This window comes from Sardina pilchardus, chromosome 3, assembly GCF_963854185.1.
Source record: "Sardina pilchardus chromosome 3, fSarPil1.1, whole genome shotgun sequence".
Lineage (NCBI taxonomy): Eukaryota > Metazoa > Chordata > Actinopteri > Clupeiformes > Clupeidae > Sardina > Sardina pilchardus.
In genome coordinates, this window is record NC_084996.1 from 14,993,907 (window position 1) to 15,013,462 (window position 19,556).

Here is a 19,556-nt window from a genome sequence, read left to right on the forward strand (position 1 = left end):
CCGAGGTAAGCTCCAGACACAGCATGAGAGCTTGACATGGGAAGGAACTCAACCATCTGGGAAAGTAAACCTTTCCAAAGGCCCTATCTGGACAGATCTGGATCAGAGAGTGTAATTATATCAAATCAATTGTGATATGTAGCGCTGATTCTATATGTAGAGAGACATATGGGGGAAACCTTCAGTAAGTGTATTGGACTGCGTGTCCGTATCCCTTTGAGTGGAAGCGGTTGGCGGTGTATGTGAGTCAAGGAATTTAATCTCCATATCCATTTCCCAGAGACCATTTTCTTACTTATGGTTTTGTAAATTCCAATCATCCTCTCTATTCTAGCGCTCTCTCATTCTCTCTCTCTCTCTCTCTCTCTCTCCTTTCATCCCTCCTCATTCTCCTTCCTTCCTTTCTCTCCCGCCACAGTGTAACCCTTCAATGTAAGGGTGAGGGCATTACTCATGTAGCGGCCGTAACACTGCTATTAACATAATGAGGCGGGCCGCTAACGGGGATCTCTTAGCAGACACAAAGGGGGTCTCTAAACGGCAGACCCCCCCTCCGTAGACGGGGACCCTGCAGCCCCACCATGGCCGCCCGCTACCGCCGCCGCCGCTGCTGCCGCCGCTGCCACAGTGTGACGTGTCAGGGCTGATTTATTTCACCCTTGAACTTGACCATGAGAGGACCTCGTGGACCAGGCTTTAAAAGCAGCACCGGCAGCAGTGCCAGCACCAAGGCTAGCAGATGAAACATGCGCTCTGTTTTCCACCCACCAGCTAGGGGGGAGTGGTGGTGGGGGGTGGGGTGGGGGGGGGGGAGACAATCGGAAGATAACAACATGTGTGCAAACTGAAAACAAAATGGATACAGGTTTTTAGAGGCGCCTGTGTAAAGGCATAGGGTGTTGATAAGAGAGCTGTCATGCACCGGGAAAATAAGGTCTTAATCATTCCAGAATGTTATTTGACCCCCAGCTCTGCAAAGCACTTTGTGTTGCTAGGCTGGTAGGAGAATGGTGACGTGATGCATTTTGAGCCTTATAGAAAACACATTCAGTGACATGCAGAGACAGTTGTTAAAGCTGTTAGGGTAGTTGCAAACATGACGATGATCATTTCTCTTTTAGTATGTTAAAGTCTTCATAAGCAATTGTAAGAAAATAGAATTCACATTTTAGAAATATGCTCATAGGCTTTCACAAAACAATGCCAGTGTTATTTCCTGTGCAAATATTTTAGATAGTCACTAGAATTGACATTGCGTTCTCATTCTAGACAACACGATTATTATGCCTTGTGTCTCCAGACTGTTACAGATATTCAGGCAGCACACAGCTATTAATTACACTTCTAATTAAACACACCTCATCACACTGTGCTTTGGAGAGTCCAGAGAGGAGTATTAGATCCTGTCCAACGATGCCGATCAGTGTCCGTATATAGTACCATACCCTTTACAGTAATATACCCTTTTCATCTTGGTCTCGGGTCAATGTCAGAGTCCTTACCACTATCAAGGCAGCCCAGCATGTCCCATCAGCCCCGTGTAGGCCCCATCCCATTTGCATCACCTCTGACCCCGCCCATTTGTTCCTCGCCACATACAGCAGTTAACCTTGCATGTCATGATTAGTCAAACGCAATACAGTGGCGGTGGGCGAGTCGGGGCCGCAGCGTTGGCAGAGGCAGGCGTGAGAGAAGGGGCCGTCAGCGGGGGGTTAAGGAGACTGGCAGGAGGAGCGGGTGGAGGTTGCCCGTGGTGGAGGACCTGCGATCGATTGGGATATGAAGTAGCTTAGTTCTGCCTAGACTGTGTCAATAGCAGCCATGCCCTTCACGTGTGTGTGTGTGTGTGTGTGTGTGTGTGTGTGTGTGTGTGTGTGTGTGTGTGTGTGTGTGTGTGTGTGTGTGTGTGTGTGTGTGTGTGTGTGTGTGTGTGTGTGTTTGATTGTGTGTGTGTGTGTGTGTGTGTGTGCGTGTGTGTGTATGTGTTGGCACACGTTTGCGTGTTTGTGTTTAAATGTTTATCCTGATAGAGAGACATTAGACGGATGGATGGAAAGTAGTCGCACCTAGCTAAAGCAATTCATACTGAGATTGACTTTGTGAAAATTCATCTCCCCGTTTTACTGTGTGCTTGTCAATGTTGTTATATCAATTTTCATTTTCAAAAGAAGTCTTGCGCTTGATAAGAGTGGGTTTGAGTGGGGTGCCGTGCACCTCTAAGATGTGTCACATGACGCTGTGCACCAGACCACAAATAGAGGCAAACCTATCAGGTCTGATGGGCCCATTTGTGGCTCACTGTTCAGGCATTGTCGCTTTGTCTTACACGACCAGGTGAAGTCGTCTCTTTGTGTTCTGCCTCTGTCTCTCTTAAACGCCGGTGCGTTGACACCACTAGCCTACCCCATTGTCTAAGCCTGTTATCTCGTGCCCTGCAGTTCACTCCATTTATTCCAAAATGCCACTCTCTGGGCCCCAGTTGTGGAACCTATCAGTCTCCATGGAAACTCTTTTTCCTGATCCGTCATTGGTGCCAAATGACCCTGCGCTCCGGCTTGCTATCACTTCAGCTCTTTGTGTGAGCGTGGTCTCTCTTAGCTGTGCTGCTGAATATGCGAGGGGGGGGGAAGTGTGCTAAAACGTGTTTGAATACCGACTTTGATGTTGGATTCCAAATAAAGAAATGCTTTTCCTCTCACCGAACAACAGTACCATAAAGTACAGCCTTTAGTAGTTCCTGCTGAGCCATCAAGCTGTTCTCCATACTCCAAATGTTAGCATGGAAGTGGGTGACCAGGGGAATACGTCCCCGAGTGTTTTCACCTGTGACAGACTCTCCTGCCCCTAAGGCAGGCATCTCCATCAAGAGGCCCTGAGCCTCCAGGTTTTCATTTCATCCGAGCCTCAGCACCAGCTGACTCCACCGCATCGCACCCTTTCTGAAGGGGAGGGAGCGCTAATTAGTGAAATCAGCTGGTGCGGCGCCGGGTAGAAATGAGAACCCGTGTGCCCTTGGCCTTCGATAGCGCACAGTTTGACTCCCGCGCTCCGGAGGCTCACTTTGAAGGCACCTGCTCGATTAGCCTCTGGGTCTCAGGGACTGTTGTTTTTCCGTAGCAGAACTCTTTGTCTTTGTGGCGCTCGTGCAAATTAAAATGCATGACACTGAGCAGCTAGTTTTTCTGACAAACATCCCCTTATTTTTTCATTAATCTGAGGTCATGAAACACTGTATTAATGTGGCCATTGTTATTTCTGAGCAGGATTATTTTTTTTTTTTTCTTTTCTGTCAGATATCTCTATGTGCTTATGATGGCTTTCCTGTTGGGGGAAAAAAGTTGGCTCTCAACCAGCGGTGCATGGGATTCCCTTCAGAATATTTACACTCTGTCATTCTCTGAAAGGCCCACAGATAATTGCATAAAGGCAAAGTCTGCGAAGGTCAGCCAAGAAACAAGCAGCAGCTGCCAGAGTGAAGACCACAGGACTACAATTACCTCAACGGTGTGCGGCGCTGGAGCAAAGTGAATGACAGGTATGAAACCATTATCCTCTTTACCTTCTGTATTAAGAATAACCATCTGACACAAGGGCAGAAGATGGTCAATACTCAGGAAATGGTGATTTGTGAACTGCCGTTTGTCATCAGTCAGTTAATTTGGTCGTGGCAGCGTGCAATTTAAATGAACCCGTCGGAACTGTCTGGAGCTGCAAGAGACTAGAAAAGCTGTGAGCTCAGTAATTCGGTAATTCGCAGCGCAAGGACGGCTCTGTGGTAACGCAATAATGATCTACACAAGGGTAATTCCAGCATTATGGACATCTTATTGCATTTTATTGGAAACAAATGATACATTTAGGGAGTGGACGTCTACCCTAGCATAATGTAGAAATATGTCCATGCATAGGATGGCAGGGCTTTGTTTTTCAGACGCACATTACACAATACACATTGCACTTTGAAATACAGTACTGAATATATTGCAGTGTGCATAATAATGCAATATTACAATATATTACAGTCTTTGGAGATAAAGCAGGGATGTTTTGTTCTAGATATATGTTAATAGATTTTTGTGTTTGAGCATTTTGTGTATTGAACATTATACAACAAAGGTGAGTGGCACTTGTCAGTTTGGAGAAGGTTTGGGAGGTAAAGCCAGTGTTGTTTGCATTGGCTTTTGTCATGATTGAACTGTGTTGAATCATCAGTCTGCATCAATACATGTTATAAAGCTAGAATATGTTTGAAAACAGTCCGGGTTTTTACCATTTTCCAAGTTATGCTTTTTGTTTGTAGATACCTTTTATATTGTCTTCAAATTCATTTCCATGGCTGGTATATAATCACATGAAGTGTAAACTCCTTTATCATCCCCTGAACAACCCAGGCTCTTCACAATATAGTTTTGTGCTTTAGCATGAAAAGTTAACAAATTATCACAGCTCTTACGGCATGGTGTTGCTAAACGCATCACTGAAATAGAAAAGTATTACTGTATGTTTGCCAACCATTGCCTCGTCAAATATGCCATTTTGGATACGTAATAGGCGAGTCTGTTCAGAGGACTTCAGAGGATCTACTGTAGAAACAGTTTTGTGTTATGGTTCAGGTGATGGGAAAATAGTACCAGCAATAAACTGATGTCCTTATTGAAGAAAGCAAGAATTAATGTAGAGGTTAATATCCCAGCAAAAGAAGAAAGGGGTTATTGGAAAGACTTGTTGTGAGAGGATGAGGTAACTATTTTGGACAGCAGTGTCTGTGTTGAAGCCAGGATCTAACACTTTACAAAAGGTGTGCCCCCACGTGCTGGGATGGTGGGTGTCGTGTGGACAGCCGTGCATCCTGTCCCTGCACTATTTTGAGTTCAACCACACGCATTATGTCATTTCCCGTAAAGCCACTACTAGAGTGTTCTACTGAATGGTCTGAATTCAATGCACTCAAGATTTATTGCAATGCACTCTACCCCGTTCACCCCCTTTATAGAGCCAAACTTGAAATGTGAAATATTAGTTAACACTGATTACATACAGCGGAATATAATACGCTGATGAATGAAAGCAGAAAGGATGTCAATGCAATTAATGTGAGTAATTAAGCAATTCAAGGTGAGTAATCACCATGATTATTGGTTATTGATTGTTGTATTTTAATTACCAGGGACATTACTGGATGTGCAGACATTACTCGATGTGCACACATTTCCAGGACATGCTTTGTAGTCACCTACGAGTGAAATGATCAAGTTGAACATTATCGATGTCGGGTTATATAGCTGAGCTGGAGCATGGTTGTTGAAGCGATTAAGCACAATGACTCAATGACTGATTAAATGAGGTTTCATGAAGGTGGAAAAAATGTCTTACTTGACCTCATTTATACCAAACTGCCATTTTCTTGCTTTGACACTCCCACACACCGCATGCCTTCCCGGCATTTAGCACCTTCTCCATGGCATGAAAATTCCCCATCCTTTCCCCTACTCATGAAAATAAAGGATTAGTCCTAGTGTGCTTTTCGACCCACCGAGCAACCATCTTTGAAACACCAATGAAAATGAGGCCTTGTAGCTCACAGCCTTGCTAGTGGGACAACAATTTCACCTTTTATCACCTTGTAGGACAACCCTCCCCCCATACATTCCTCTTAAAAACACCACAGCTACGGTAATCACCTGCACCACTACATATTAATGTTAATTACCGAAATGGCCCTGACACAAGCAAGGATTATTTTTAATGAATCTTTGCGCGCTACTTCCGAAACTCTCAAAGAAGAGAGGGAAAAAAGTGGGAGAAGGCTAATCAGCTCCTGGAGGGCACGGCTGCCCTTGCGGGTCTTGTACTTCTCTCAGGTTGTTCTTTTTTTCAGTTTGTCCTCCCTTTGTCTCCTTCCTAGATAGACTTCTTTAAGAGCAAAACAAAGCCAAAAGGGACTACTCAGTGCCAGTTATTGTCCTGTTGGCACAATCAGCCACTCATCATCTCTCTGGCTGAGAGTCTGTAGCCTCAGGATGAAGTAGATGTGAGATTGGGGGAAAAAAAGCTTAATTGATAGTTGAATGAAGTGCGGAGTTCGTTTAATGGATGAGTAATAGTGGTGTAGATTTTATAACTCCCCCCCCCACCTCTCATACACACATTAAGTTGTTAAGAGCCTTTCACCTGCAGAAGGACATCTTAGATTCTGGGGTGGAGTGATGAAAAAGGCAGAGAGGAATTGCAGTCTGATTGGTCTGAAGCTGTCCTTGACACACAATGGTAGAGAAAGGAGAAGGGAGCGAGAGAGAACATATGTGTTTGACAACCTTTTGATACCTTTTATCACTATAATTTTGAATAAGAATAGCGTGTGCATTCTACTTTTGAATATTTTGTTCATATCCTTGGTTATGATGGCAGTTTTGTCCGTTAGTGGAATGAATTGGATACTTGAAGATTATTTTTCAAAAGAAAATGCTTTGAATGCTCACATATCCTTGAATGCCTATGCAAAAATTGAAATGGAATTCTTGAAATGCTAATCAAAATCTCAATTGCCAGAAGCATACATTCAACTTAAATGTCTCGTTTTAAGAGTAACTTGAAGTCATCTGAAATATTTTCAAAATGTAAACATGACCTTAATTGCAGTGTTGCAGGTTACAAGCTATTTTTGAGCAGTGCATCTTAAGACAAAATTAGGGAGTGACTGGAATAGGTTGGAATAGGTTGTTTTCTTTTTTGAGTTATAAAAGTAGGACAAAACTATTTAAGTTGTGCAATTGAGGGGGATGTCAAAAAGTATTTTGCAGAGAAAAGTTAATTGAAATGTCAGAAGTGGGTCCAGTGTAGCATTATATTGTGATTGATGTATCAAATGAACAATATAGCTCAATCAAGACTTTCGTGGTACTACATTCACCAGTATTAGAAAAAGGAAAGTGGAGCAATACTTTAAACGTTGTCTGTAAGACATACAAAAACTTGCTTTCGCGTACATACACAAACAAGCTTCATATACATAATAAGACATAAGCAACAGCAACGAATACATACACTTGGAATGATTCCGACATTTCTGCAAATTCTAGATGAAGCAATGACGAGGGTTGAATGTCTTCCATTCATTTCTTTTCTCTTTCTGTCCTTCCTTCCTCCTTTGTAAGCATACGTTTTAGCTCGTCCAACCTCGGAAACAAGGAAAGAATCTAACGAGGATGGTGGAGTCAAGGACAGATGTGCATGTGAGATGAGATGCACAAAAAGTCACATCACATATAGTCTGCAGATATGGCATTGGACATAGATTGATAACATGGTCATATCTGTTTGTTTTGTGTTCATTAGAATTCATTAGTTGTCGTGTTACTGTTTGCTCTACCAGACCATTTCATAGCTATCTCGTATTGCACAAGCATTGTACCCGATGCCTTTCGATTGTCATGATTTCCAGCACAGCTTCCATTTTGTTCTGGACAATCTTGAACAAAGAGATGAGCCACCCAGTCCCTTCTGATGGGATCTTGTCTCAGCTAACGCCTTGTCCACTAACACCCAGAGCTTTTTAACTTAGAAAATTGAAGTGCCTGCAAAACACCATCCCTGAAGAGGTAACATGGATGCCTCAGTGGTATATACCATCAGTGTGGCCCAGGGGAACGATCTGAACTATCTGAAAGTTTCTGCCCAGTTGGTTTGGAAACAAACTTTTTATGAGACACTGACAAGACAAGCATTATAAACCTTTCTAAAAATGTCCACTTTTATTGCTGTTGTCAAAAAGAGCAGGGCTGTCATCTCGTCCGTCATTAGTGAGCTTGTTTAATACCTCAGACAAATCATCTCCCCATTGTTTGCATTACTCTATCAACAAAGAATCGATGTATAGATGTGAAAGTGTGGGGCCTTGAAGTCCAGGCAGCCGTCATTGCCATGCATGGCAGTACTGGTCATCAGTCCTCGATGCACCACATCATCCCATGATGTGGAGAGTTTTAGAGGGAAGCAGGCAGTAAAAGCCAGGCACTTTGGCGGCGTTAAGCTCCTGAAGCTGTGTGTGTTAAGGTGACCTGTCATTGTGCATTAACATCATTTTATGAACAAAGTGCAGTGGGTATCATCAGCTTTCCCCTACGGGGCCCCTTGCTGATGTGGCCGGTAATGTGTTTAGCACCATAGGCCCATGTATCTCCATTCTCAATTATAAATGGGTGAAATTTGAAATTAACTGAGGGCGCATCATAAAAGGCCCGACAACAGTGCTAATACCATTACATTAAGGTGATTAAAAGAGGTTAGGAAAGGTGATGTACTGGAGTGATCGCTGAGTGCATTTTGTATTGAATTAATTGAATTACGCCATAACGCCAGCGTTAAAGAATATGCCCTATTAGTATTTGGTGCTTGCATGTGTAAGAATTAATTATTGAGTAATTGTTCGTATATTTCAGTGGCTGCGCGCGCGGCACTGACGGATGATTTATTTTCTTCGGAGCAGTGTGGAGATAGAGCTTAATTACAGTGGATAGTCTTATCTCCCGCGGCCTTAATCCGCTCCTTGGAGGCTTCCCCACCCCGCCCCTGCCATCTCAGTCGATAGCATCGGGCCACTGGCCGAGGGAGAGAAACCAATCCTTGCTTTCTTTGTATCACGTTAAGGGTCATTCACGCTGTCCACAGTGCCGGCCACATGCTGACTCGCGCTCCATGGAGGAAGCTTTGGAAGACTGTTTCAAGTCTTTGAGGTCTCGGTGATTGCCTCAGGCCTCCCGCTGTGTCTATATTTGTGTACTTGTTTGTGTGTGTGTGTGTGTGTGTGTGTGTGTGTGTGTGTGTTTGTTTCCTTTTGTGTCATTTTTTTTTTTTAACACTTTAACAACAGATCGCAGTTGTTTTTAGCAAATCAGCCTCAATGGACATGATTATGGAAAAGACAGGAAAAACAGTCAAAATAGAAAGTTCGCTGAGAGTTTTCTCTGCTTGTTTGTGAACTAACAAACAAATTACCAGATACTTTTTAGCATCAGACAGTTGTAATGATTCCATGGCTGCACTTTTCCTTGTAATTAGGCTCATTGCTGGAGTGATATTATTCAGAGGGCAATTATTTTTTCCTTTATGTCAGTTCCTTGCAACACACATTTTGCCCCAGGGATCGCTGAGCGTGTTTAAGAATAGATCGCTTTGTCTGTAGAGGTCCTTTGTGAGGCTCCATCACAGCATTCTGACCTGTATTGTCAGTATTGGGTCAGTGCATTTCTGACCTTTCCATCCCCAGTGCTTCCTCCTCCCCAGTACATTTCGGTGGGAGTCTTCTGTTGCCTGGTAGCGAGCTGTGGAGGCTGCATTCTGGGGCTTCTCTTCCTGCAGTGCACGCTCCTCTCTTCCACATCCTCCACATCCGTAAGAGGTTAGGCAGCTGGGTGGGTGACTGAGATGAAAGACCTAATAATGTTAAAATCACCCATTATTTGCTTCTAATTCCATCAATCCCTCTAACAGCACATATGACAAAAATGAAACGAAAGAAATGAGGCTCTGCCTGCAGCGCTTCAAGTGCTGTGCTCAAGTCGTTTCCAAGATTGACAGTGTTGTAAAAAGCAATGCTGTTATTCATTTTTCAAAATCTCATTTAACTTTCATTTTTTCCTCCAACATGGAACTGTCAAGGCCCACATGTAATTCAATGATGATCATTCGCTGGCTCAATGATTCATTCGTTTTTACTTTTGCTAGAACCCATGCCATTTGGCCATCAGTTCACCGTGAGCATGACAATCATTAAACTGCAGTTCTTATGGCTATGATTTCAACCATTATTTGTTGCTGTGACTAGAAAAAGAGATTAATCAAACTTATTTTGTTTGTTTTACAACACACACACACACACACACACACACACACACACACACACACACACACACACACACACACACACACACACATACACACACACACACACACACACACGGCACATACAGACACAGCTTGAGCGGTGCCATTTGATCTGAGAGTGATATGTGAGCAGACGCTGAAGAGTGTGGCACCTTTTGCTCTCCAGTGCACCTGCAATGGCCTGTCAGAATGGAGGACATTTGAAACCAGTCAATATTGTACATCTCACACAGCAAATACATTGTGAGAGCTTCAATTGCAGACAGCAGGTAGTGGCTAAACTGCTCGTGAGTGACTCCACACTCTTTCTCTCATTCTCTCTCTCACACTCACACCTACCACACCTACCTTTATAGACTAAAACAATTTGAGAAGTGAGTTGTATTTATGTTCGAAACATTTCAGCATCCTGATCAGATGTTTTTTTTTTAATAACAAAAGAAATGTCCAGGAACAGTCATACACACACACACAGGTATGAAAACAGAGTTGGGTTTTTTTTGTCAATATGTGAAATGGCGAGTGAGGCTGCCACATCTTCATGACGGTTAATGAGTTGCCAGCACCAATCACTCAGTGAGTGTGGGGTTCATTTTAATGAACAGTGGAAGGTGAGTTCTCTCGGGAGATGGGGGCAGAGGCTGTCCAGACAGATTTAACTTTCGCTAAATTTGGCAGCGCCTCTCCTTGCTGTCACTGTTCTCGGCCAAAAGACGGGTCCCTCAAATGGCATTTCTTGTCAGGGGCACCATCTTGACAAAGCAGATGCAAGAAAACCTGAATGCGCGGGTGCATTCCCTTTGTTCTCATAGCCATAAAAGACAATAATATAGAAATAGTTATGACTGGGTCATGCACTTAATAGGATCGTTAAAATCTTGGTCAAAGAGCTTGTGAGTCAGGTGCACTGCTTACAATATAGGGTGGCATACCATAACTCTAATACTCGCAGATAGAATATTTAAAATATTGTATATGTGGGTGTGTTGTTATTGCAGTCATAAAAGACTGCGGTATGGAAATCGTATACGTTTTTTTAAGATGGTAGTGAGCCAGATGCACTGCCAACCGTTCAAGATGGAGATTATTTGAATACATACAGCAGGAAGGTATTGGTGTTGTGAATATATTGAAGTAATACGTGAGAGTTTAAGATTAAGCTGTGCACAGTACATGCATACAATGACATAAATAGCAACTCATTATTAAAATTAACCCCATATATAATCTGCTTTAAATGAAGAGACACTTATGATTTGTATCATGCTTTCTTGCCTTAAGCCCCCCTCACATTTTATCAGTTTGATAGTAAAATCCAGGACATGTTGTATCAGGGAAAAATGCATGTGCATCATACTGTAGGCCCACTCCTCTTAGTTTGGAGATGGAGCATATTATAACCTGACTTATAGGCAGGGATCACACTGGAAATAGTAAAGTGGCAACAGCAAAGCACAATGCAATGTTCAGATTATAACAATAACAGTAGAGTAATTTAAACAAGTAATTGCTTCTATCTCATTGCTAAATGATGTTAATAACTCAATTCTGTACAGCAGAGAGAAACAACATTGCTGTTATAAAGAATTATATTGCTTTGGTCAGAATACTTGAAATGTTCCTAGGATACGTCAAACTGACATTGATGAGCTTCACGTTATGTTCTGAAAGATTAAACAAGTTCAGCGCTCAACTCCTGTTGCTAGCATATTACTGGTGGTGCCAACCAATCACCTGCCACACCACAGCCAACTGTGGGAAATGTGCCGCTCTTCAGATTATACAGCAACAGTATCAATAACAATGATATAAAGTGAGAAAATGTGGGTAAAAAACACCATGAAATGTATATGGATACACCTTGATTACCTCAGTAATTATGTCATCTAGATACTGGGCTATCTCAGAGACAGACAGACTGTCCAACAGGCTCGATGAGCAGTAGGTCACAGTAAAAAAAAAAAAAATCTTGCCATGTGGCGCTGCTTTCACCTTTTTATTTAGTGCACACCTCTGACTTGTTGCAGCTAACACATTGACTCTGAAATAACAGCACATTATGTCATGTTTTTTTCCAGTAATCATCTCTTCTTCTTACAGTGTAGTTGTGTTGCCTAATTATACAACTGTGACATGTACTGTTTTGAACAGCTTTCTCTGCTCTGTGTGGTTGAGTCACAGCGGGTTGTTATAACAGCCGAATAAACCGTGGATGTCCTTGTATCAACTGCTTCAGATGCTTCTATTCTGGCATTGTGCTGTCCTCAGTATATGTATCATGTTGGTGTAGCTTATATTTGCTTTCACCACCTCTAGAAACAGATTTTTGAATAATTGTTTGAATGTTTGAATAATTTTTGTCTTTGACACTAATACTATCAATCAGCTTCCATTGCTTCGTTTTAGAGCCTTGTACCCAGTACTTGGGGCACAGACACAGGGAAATAGTTTTTTTCAGTAAGTAGAACATCACTGGCCTTCGTTAGTGTGACGATAAGACGAGGTAAACACATCAAACATACAGTATAGCACCAGTCATGTCACAGTATTAGAATTGCACATTCCCGGGAGAAAACAGGCTTAAAAAGAGACCGACTTTGACACCAACATTCCCATCACAAACAAGTACTGTAGCATCAGTCATGCATGCATCGTTCAAAACCACTGAACGACAGACAAACAATCGAGACCTAATGTTGCTGCAGCTGCTCAGATGTTTATTTAGCACTTTTTTGTTCTGTTTCTTGAAAGGGCTGGGTAACAGTACCTGCTGCCTGAAGGTAGCAACTTAAAGAGAAAAAAGTGGGTGTCTTGTGTCTAATAGACTGTGCTCTGTTTTGTTAAGAGGTCTAGACCTGTAGATGTCTCCTAGGCTGCTCAGATTGATGCCTAATAGTTTGCTGGCAGTGATTGCTAATGTCCTGAGAGTGTGTTGTTGTGCTTCCATTGAGCTGCCAAACCAGCATATGATGCAAAAAGTTACAGCACTCTCAATGAACACTCACATGTAAGCTAGACATCAAAGCTAGACATTATCTATTTACCTTCATTTTTTTGGGCTGCAGTTAGACATTAGGCAGCTGTTAGAGGAACTTGTGCCCAGTTTCACTGTTTTAAGAAAATACATTGTGAATCCTTAGGTACAGTAGGTACTGTATTAAACCTTGTGTTGGTTGTCACCTTGTAAGCTTCACCGTATGCTAATCGATTAATTTTAGTACTGGACACCAGGCTGGACACTCTTAAATAAATTGTTAACGAATAGTTTTAGACAGCTAGCCTGGCAAGCCAAACTATACAGAAATTTATAGTCTGGGGTCGGACCATTCACAGAGCTGAAGCCTGTGGGTGGGATGAACAGTTGTCTTTCAAACTGCCTCTGCACGTAATAGGCCAGCATTTGTGACCAGTCGTAGCCGGTCTGCAAAACGGCAAATACATCCTTCTTTAAAACAAATGACTTGAGTGCTTCTTTCTGCTCAACCTTCAAAGAAAAGCCCAAGTCTAATTCTTCCAAAGCCGATTGAAACGAGCGCGCTTCGTTAGCCTCATCCATCTTTCGTTTTTCTCTATGGTTGTGCAACACGGTCTCACACCCAACTCGTCGAACGAGGATGCATGGTCCAGCCCCCTGGCGTCAATATCGGAAGCCAAAGGTGAGCTAAGGCGGGCTCAAGGACTTCGTACACAGATAGAGCGTTCTGATTGGACCGACTGACTTGGTGTCAAACGCAGGCTTGGCCTTAACGGTGCGACCCTAGACCATCCTGCTAGGCAAAACATATTTTAGACAGCATCACAAGTTACACATTCACCTCAGCAGCTCACCTTAAAAAACATGGAAAAAAGTCAGAAACTTCCAGGAACAGGCTGATTCAGCTGTGCTGTTTTCAGTAAGCATTATGCTAAAGCATTTTTGCCAGCTGCCATTAAATTCTTCAATGACTCAGTCACTCACTCACGGATGCATGCTCTCCTGAAATGGGTTTTCAGTGCATACTTTTAATGCGCACACAAAAAGCTTTCAGATAATCACTTTTTTTTCATTCACGTAATGTGTTTGTGCCAGACTTATGTCCACCTGTTGTAACGACGTGTAGATGCATATTACGTCGAAATACCCATATGCATTCCAATTTTGTTGCGTGCCATGCTGTTCTTTGTTTGTGCTCTGATGAACTGGTAGTAGAAGGTGCAAGCAGCTAAGCCGTTGTGTTGACATTGAGTCATGTATCTTACTCATGTGTGTTTTCATTTTGTGAAGCCTTTATCCCACATTTGTTCTGTTATCAATACTGTGTATCTCTTTACTCCTATAGTTCCTATTTGCATGCAATGCCTGTTAGATTTCCTTTGAATATTTAGTTGGCCAAAATAGGCTTACATTTATAAATAACAAAATATTTTTATGTTGAACTGCTTGTAAGGTCTCATGAACTCCCATCAATATTTTACTACCTCAAAATGGTACTTCCCTTCCTCTGAAAAATATTCACTTCATTGATCTCTGTTCATTCATCCGAGTTAAAAGCCTATGGACTGTGACTGTGTCTTGTCAGATAGACAGGATACCATTGTGATGCCATAAGTTTAAAAGAATCTGACATGCGATGTGACACACAGCGCCATCAAAAGAATCTCAGACTGCAATCCCTGGGCAAACACCCCCTCATACCTCACGCATGAAGTAGGTTATTTTGGTGTTCCAAATCTACTTTTCAGTTGTTATTTCAAGCTCATCATCGAGGCTGTTAAACACTGACATAGCAGTGCCCCAGATTTGACACACGATAATACATTTACACCTGTATTTGAAATGGAGGTCATGGAGACACCAGTACAGTGCTGACAAATTTAGACCTGCTTTGGGCTCTGTCTGCTGTGTTCCTTGCTGGCAGTTTCTTTGTTCCTGCTGTGAACAACGGCATATATATAACTACTATATAACAATAACTATATAACTACTGTATTTGGAGTCGCATGCAACACTGTGACACAAATTTTGATACTGACCCCATCTTTATAGTAGACGGTTGTTGTCCTATTAAATAAAATATGTAAATGGATGTGCTATGCACTATTCTTTCTATTCTAGTACCATGAAATTCTGTCTTTATGGAATAAAGTAAAGTAATTGAGTTTTTTTTTTCAGGATTGATCATATTTATCAGTCGGGTCTTTCAATCTGTTTGTCTATCTAATGCAGACATGGTGTAATTTTACCCATACTGCACGTACTGTAGCAGGTTGTAGCACAGTGTTAGGTCAGGGGCTTAGCATCCTTTGGGAGAATCTACGAGCCTTGCCTATGGTGTACTGATGCTGAAGGTAGGAACATCTGTTACATTAGTAAATACGAATGGCATCATGGTTTGTTATTGTTTTGGGGGGGAGCAGCTAGACCTTGGTGTGGGCGAGACGTGGTCAGCGTGTCGAGACGGTGTCGGAAGCACGTGGACAGCAGCGGCAGCAGCAGCATTAGCGACGTCTGGCTGGTGGCCACAGACGGGCGGCCGGCTCCTGCTTAAGATGCAGCTGAGCCTCCGCGGGTTAGAAGGGCCAGCTCCATCAATCTGCTCCCTTCCGGCCCCCACGTTCCCATGCGCGCTTAATCACTGCCTCTAATTGCTGCTAATTACTCATTGCTGCCTGGGAGACCCCACCCCACCCCACCCCACCCCAACCCACTCTCCTTCCACCACCGTCTCCCTCGACCGACTAACTCCCCTCTTTGCTTAAGCCGAACTGAAAGTCCTTCTGCACATCCCTGCACCCACATCACCTGTGTTATTCATTCACTCTTCGGGGCCTCACCTGTCTACTCTCTCTCACCCTCTACCCTCTCTTATCACCCATCCAACCTCCACACCCACCTGCACACCATCAGACTCTTCCCTGGGAGATTAGCCTTTCAACTCAGGTACCAAGGTAGGGCAGCCCTTCCTCCATTCCTGCCGTTTTTTAGGGCAGTAGAATTTCAATAGGCCATTAATGGCAGAGGCTATTTTGGTGCCTGCTGCTATAGGAGGCTTGTTTGCATGCATAGGGCCTCGCAGAGGCTTAATGAGCCAACCCCTCTTTTACTACCTCTGTCATTAATTGTGGCCGTGGCCGTGACTCTGCGGGCTATGTCGCGTTTGGGTGATTTTTCTCCATGTAATTTTGCTTTAATAGATTCAATTTGCTTTCATTTGCTCGATATTGATTTATTTGTCCTGTTTTGTCTCATCAACCATTGAAACTTATAATTTCTCTTTAAAAAAGTTTGAAAAGGGGGTTAAAGAATGGAGAGGGAAAAAAAACTGCTAAATCACAAAAAGATATTGAATGAGATTTGAAAAAAAAAAAAAAAACAGACAAATAATGTTGATGCGGTCTGCCAGTGAACCTTGACTGGAACCGTGAAGACAAGACTCTTTTCATAAATCATACCTTGCTTTTATAGAAATTCAGTTGCATTAAACTGTAACCTTTTATTCCAATGGCACACAAAGACAAGAGGACTTTTTGTCCATTGCACAGGGCAATCCATTATAAAGCCACCAGTCTGATATTTGGAGTTAATATCTAATATAGTAAAACACAGAATAATGTCACAGTCTGATGTTTCGACCCATAACCATGTAAAACAGTAAGACACAGTCTGTAAACACTGTCACATGATCCAAGACCCCTAAACAATAAAAACTGCTGATGCCGAGCCCATATCTGAGATGTACACCTTGTCGACAAAACGATGCAGATTAGTAAGGTCCTGTGAAAGGTCCTCCGTGGACAAAGAGGGGATGGATTTCTGAAGATTGATTGCCTTTTTGGGCCAGATGGCTTGTGTGATCGACTTTAAAGGGAGGAAAACCTTGCCTTCTACTGCACTAATGGAGTGATTGGCCCAAGGGCAGTATCTTTCTGACTGATGATTACGTTGTTCAGTAACTGTCCGCAGGGATGGGAGAAGGACAATCAAGGGGTAGGAGCCTTGAAGAGAAAGAATGGGTCTTGTTTTCTAATGGTCATATAGTGGTGGTGCATTTATCCTTCTGTTGTTGTTTTTTTGTTGTTGTTGTGGTTTGTTTGTTTGTTTGTTTGTTCGTTTGTTTGTGTGTTGGTCTTTAATTTTCACCTCTGTGGTTCATTATTGACCCTGCTCAAACTTTTAACACAGAGAATTATATGACTTCCCACTGCACCTCTGACAAATGCCATAGCCTTTCATAAATCCTGTTATGGTCTGTGGAATCCATTGGCACTGCTATTTTGAAACAGCCAAGGACAACGGAGCCCGTTGGAAATATCAAAATCTTTCCCCTTTTCAAACTCTACATTTAAAAACAGCCCAGTGAAAAGCAGCCATAAGCTGTGTCCTGAAGCATTTCTTTGTGAGCATCTAGAAAGATATTTGCTAGAAAGATATTTGCCATTCACTCTGGGTGCCGTCCCTTCACCATTCAGGCTGCTGTCTAATTCTGGCCTCTCTGGCAGTTTTGGTCAGCATGTCTTTTTTTTCTGTTTTACCTTATCGTAATTTATCGAAACTATCAGTCGCGGCTTATACATTGATTTTGCAAAATGTCTTCAGCTACAGTATGTGGTTAATACAGGGAGGTATTTAGTATGATATTAGTATGGCTTTGCATGAAACACTGCCCTGCGGCTTAATGTGGCGAGTACAGAGGAAATTACAGTACTACAGTAAGAACAGTGCACATTTTCTATATGATCCTTCAATATCCTTGTGATTTTGTATGAACAAATGTTACATGAACACTTCCACTATCCACATGGACACCTCTATTCCGATTAGAAAAGGAATAACAGGGCTGTTGTGGGAGCTGATCTGGAGTGCATCACTTCAGTATCAGACAAAAGGACCCTGAACAAGCTACACAGCATCCTGGACAATGACTGTCATCCACTCTACAGCACTATCATACAGCAGAAGAGCTTGATCAGCTGGAGACTACGCTCCATGACATGCACAACAGACAGACTGAGAAAGTCATTTGTACCCAGGGCCATACAACTGTACAATGCTTCACTGAAGGGAAAAGGAGAGTTGGACTTCTATGCATAGTATATCTGCACCTCCACCCTCTTATACACTTACATGGCATGGCTTACATGTCTACCCTCATGTCTAACTCTTATATTATTACTATGTTAAGTTTATTTTAATTGTCCATATATTTATATTAGTACTGTTATTATTATTACTATGCTTACATTTTGTACTGTACATATTTATTACTGGTCACTAGAATTTAATCTTGCACTGTTGCACTGTTGGACTTATTTGCACTACCAACTTGACACACACCTCAGACTGGATCACAGTACCAATCCTCAGTACATTCATGCATACCTTATCTATAGTATTCTACTGCTCCTTTAGTCATGTTGATTGCTTTTTAATTTTCCTGTTTACATTGTTTACATTGTACTGTATGTTGTGTGTGGTGTCTTAAGCTGCTGGGACCTTGAATTTCCCCTTGGGGATCAATAAAGTATCTATCTATCTATCTATCTATCTATCTAACAGCTCAATCGGAATGAAAATTCCTGATTCGATCAGAATTTTAACCGGAATGGAAGAGGTGGTGTAGTCCGTTCATATTCCGAATGAACACCCATGTATACGGTCATTCAGATTGACTGTTGTATCTTCCCACTACTCTATCCTACTTTAATCTAGATATTTAATTTTCAGAACACTAATTTGGACAATATGAGTCGGGCCATATCAGGCAGTAATGTTGACATAATCCACAGACATATATGCAGTCTATGTCTAGTTTAGACAGATATAATTTTGGTATCATCAGTTTTTATTGTCTTGATACATTCGCTTGATTCTCTTGATCTTTTTTTCATCCTCTTGCTGAGATATGCTACATATTGTATAATTTTTTGCATAATCAAGATGGCTCAATTTCAAGTTTTATATATCAGTGTAAGTTTAATTTCACTGCTGGCTACGCAATTTGGTAATTTGAGAGGAGCAAAGTATTCCCAGATCTGATGATAGCAAAGTATTCCCAGGTCTGATGATAGCCAGGTTAGACAAATTCAGGATCTGTTGAACTTCTCAATTTGTTATTTAAAAAGGAACTGTTAGCAAACAAATGCAAAACTAATTTTAAGAAATGTAGAGTAGCAACAGGACAGGAGACAAAGGGGAATCAATATGACATTGCCAACTTTTTAATTTCAAATGGTATTCTTTGCTCATTTGAAAGGGCTGTTGTTAAACAAAAGCCTCTCTCTGCTCCATCCAGTCACACCAAGCAGATGTTTTGTTTTTGCTAGAATTTTCAGGAGGATTTGTCTGTGTGGTGATATGTTTGAATTGTCCATTTTTCCTCCCTCTAAGCTGAAAATACTTTTATGTAATCTAGAAACAGTGGGTGTCCAGTATGAATAGGCTTTTTTTTTTTTCGCTGTCACATTATTGTTTCTTTGAAGCAGTTTTGGAGTGCTGCCTCAGAGTAGAAATCAATGGAGGTGACCGAAAGCATAATAAGGCATAAGCTGTTGCACCCTGCACTGGCTTTAAAGCTGGGGCCTAAATACAGCAGAGTTGTTCAAAACGTTCCCTTCGTATTAAACTAAATGAACCCCATAATATGTTTTGTTGTTTATTTTCGAAAGAAGCAGTGCGTTTTGATTTTTTCCCCTTT

General features: G+C 42.1%; 1 protein-coding gene across 2 annotated transcripts in view; it reads left to right on the forward strand.

The window, feature by feature from the left end:
• rbfox3a (RNA binding fox-1 homolog 3a) overlaps positions 1-19,556 on the forward strand; it is a 354,038-nt gene that overhangs the window by 25,582 nt on the left and 308,900 nt on the right. For both annotated transcript variants that reach the window (XM_062532057.1, XM_062532056.1), the window contains exon 2: positions 3,405-3,535. The gene's annotated coding sequence lies outside the window, so the exon portion shown is untranslated. The remainder of the gene's footprint in view (positions 1-3,404; positions 3,536-19,556) is intronic.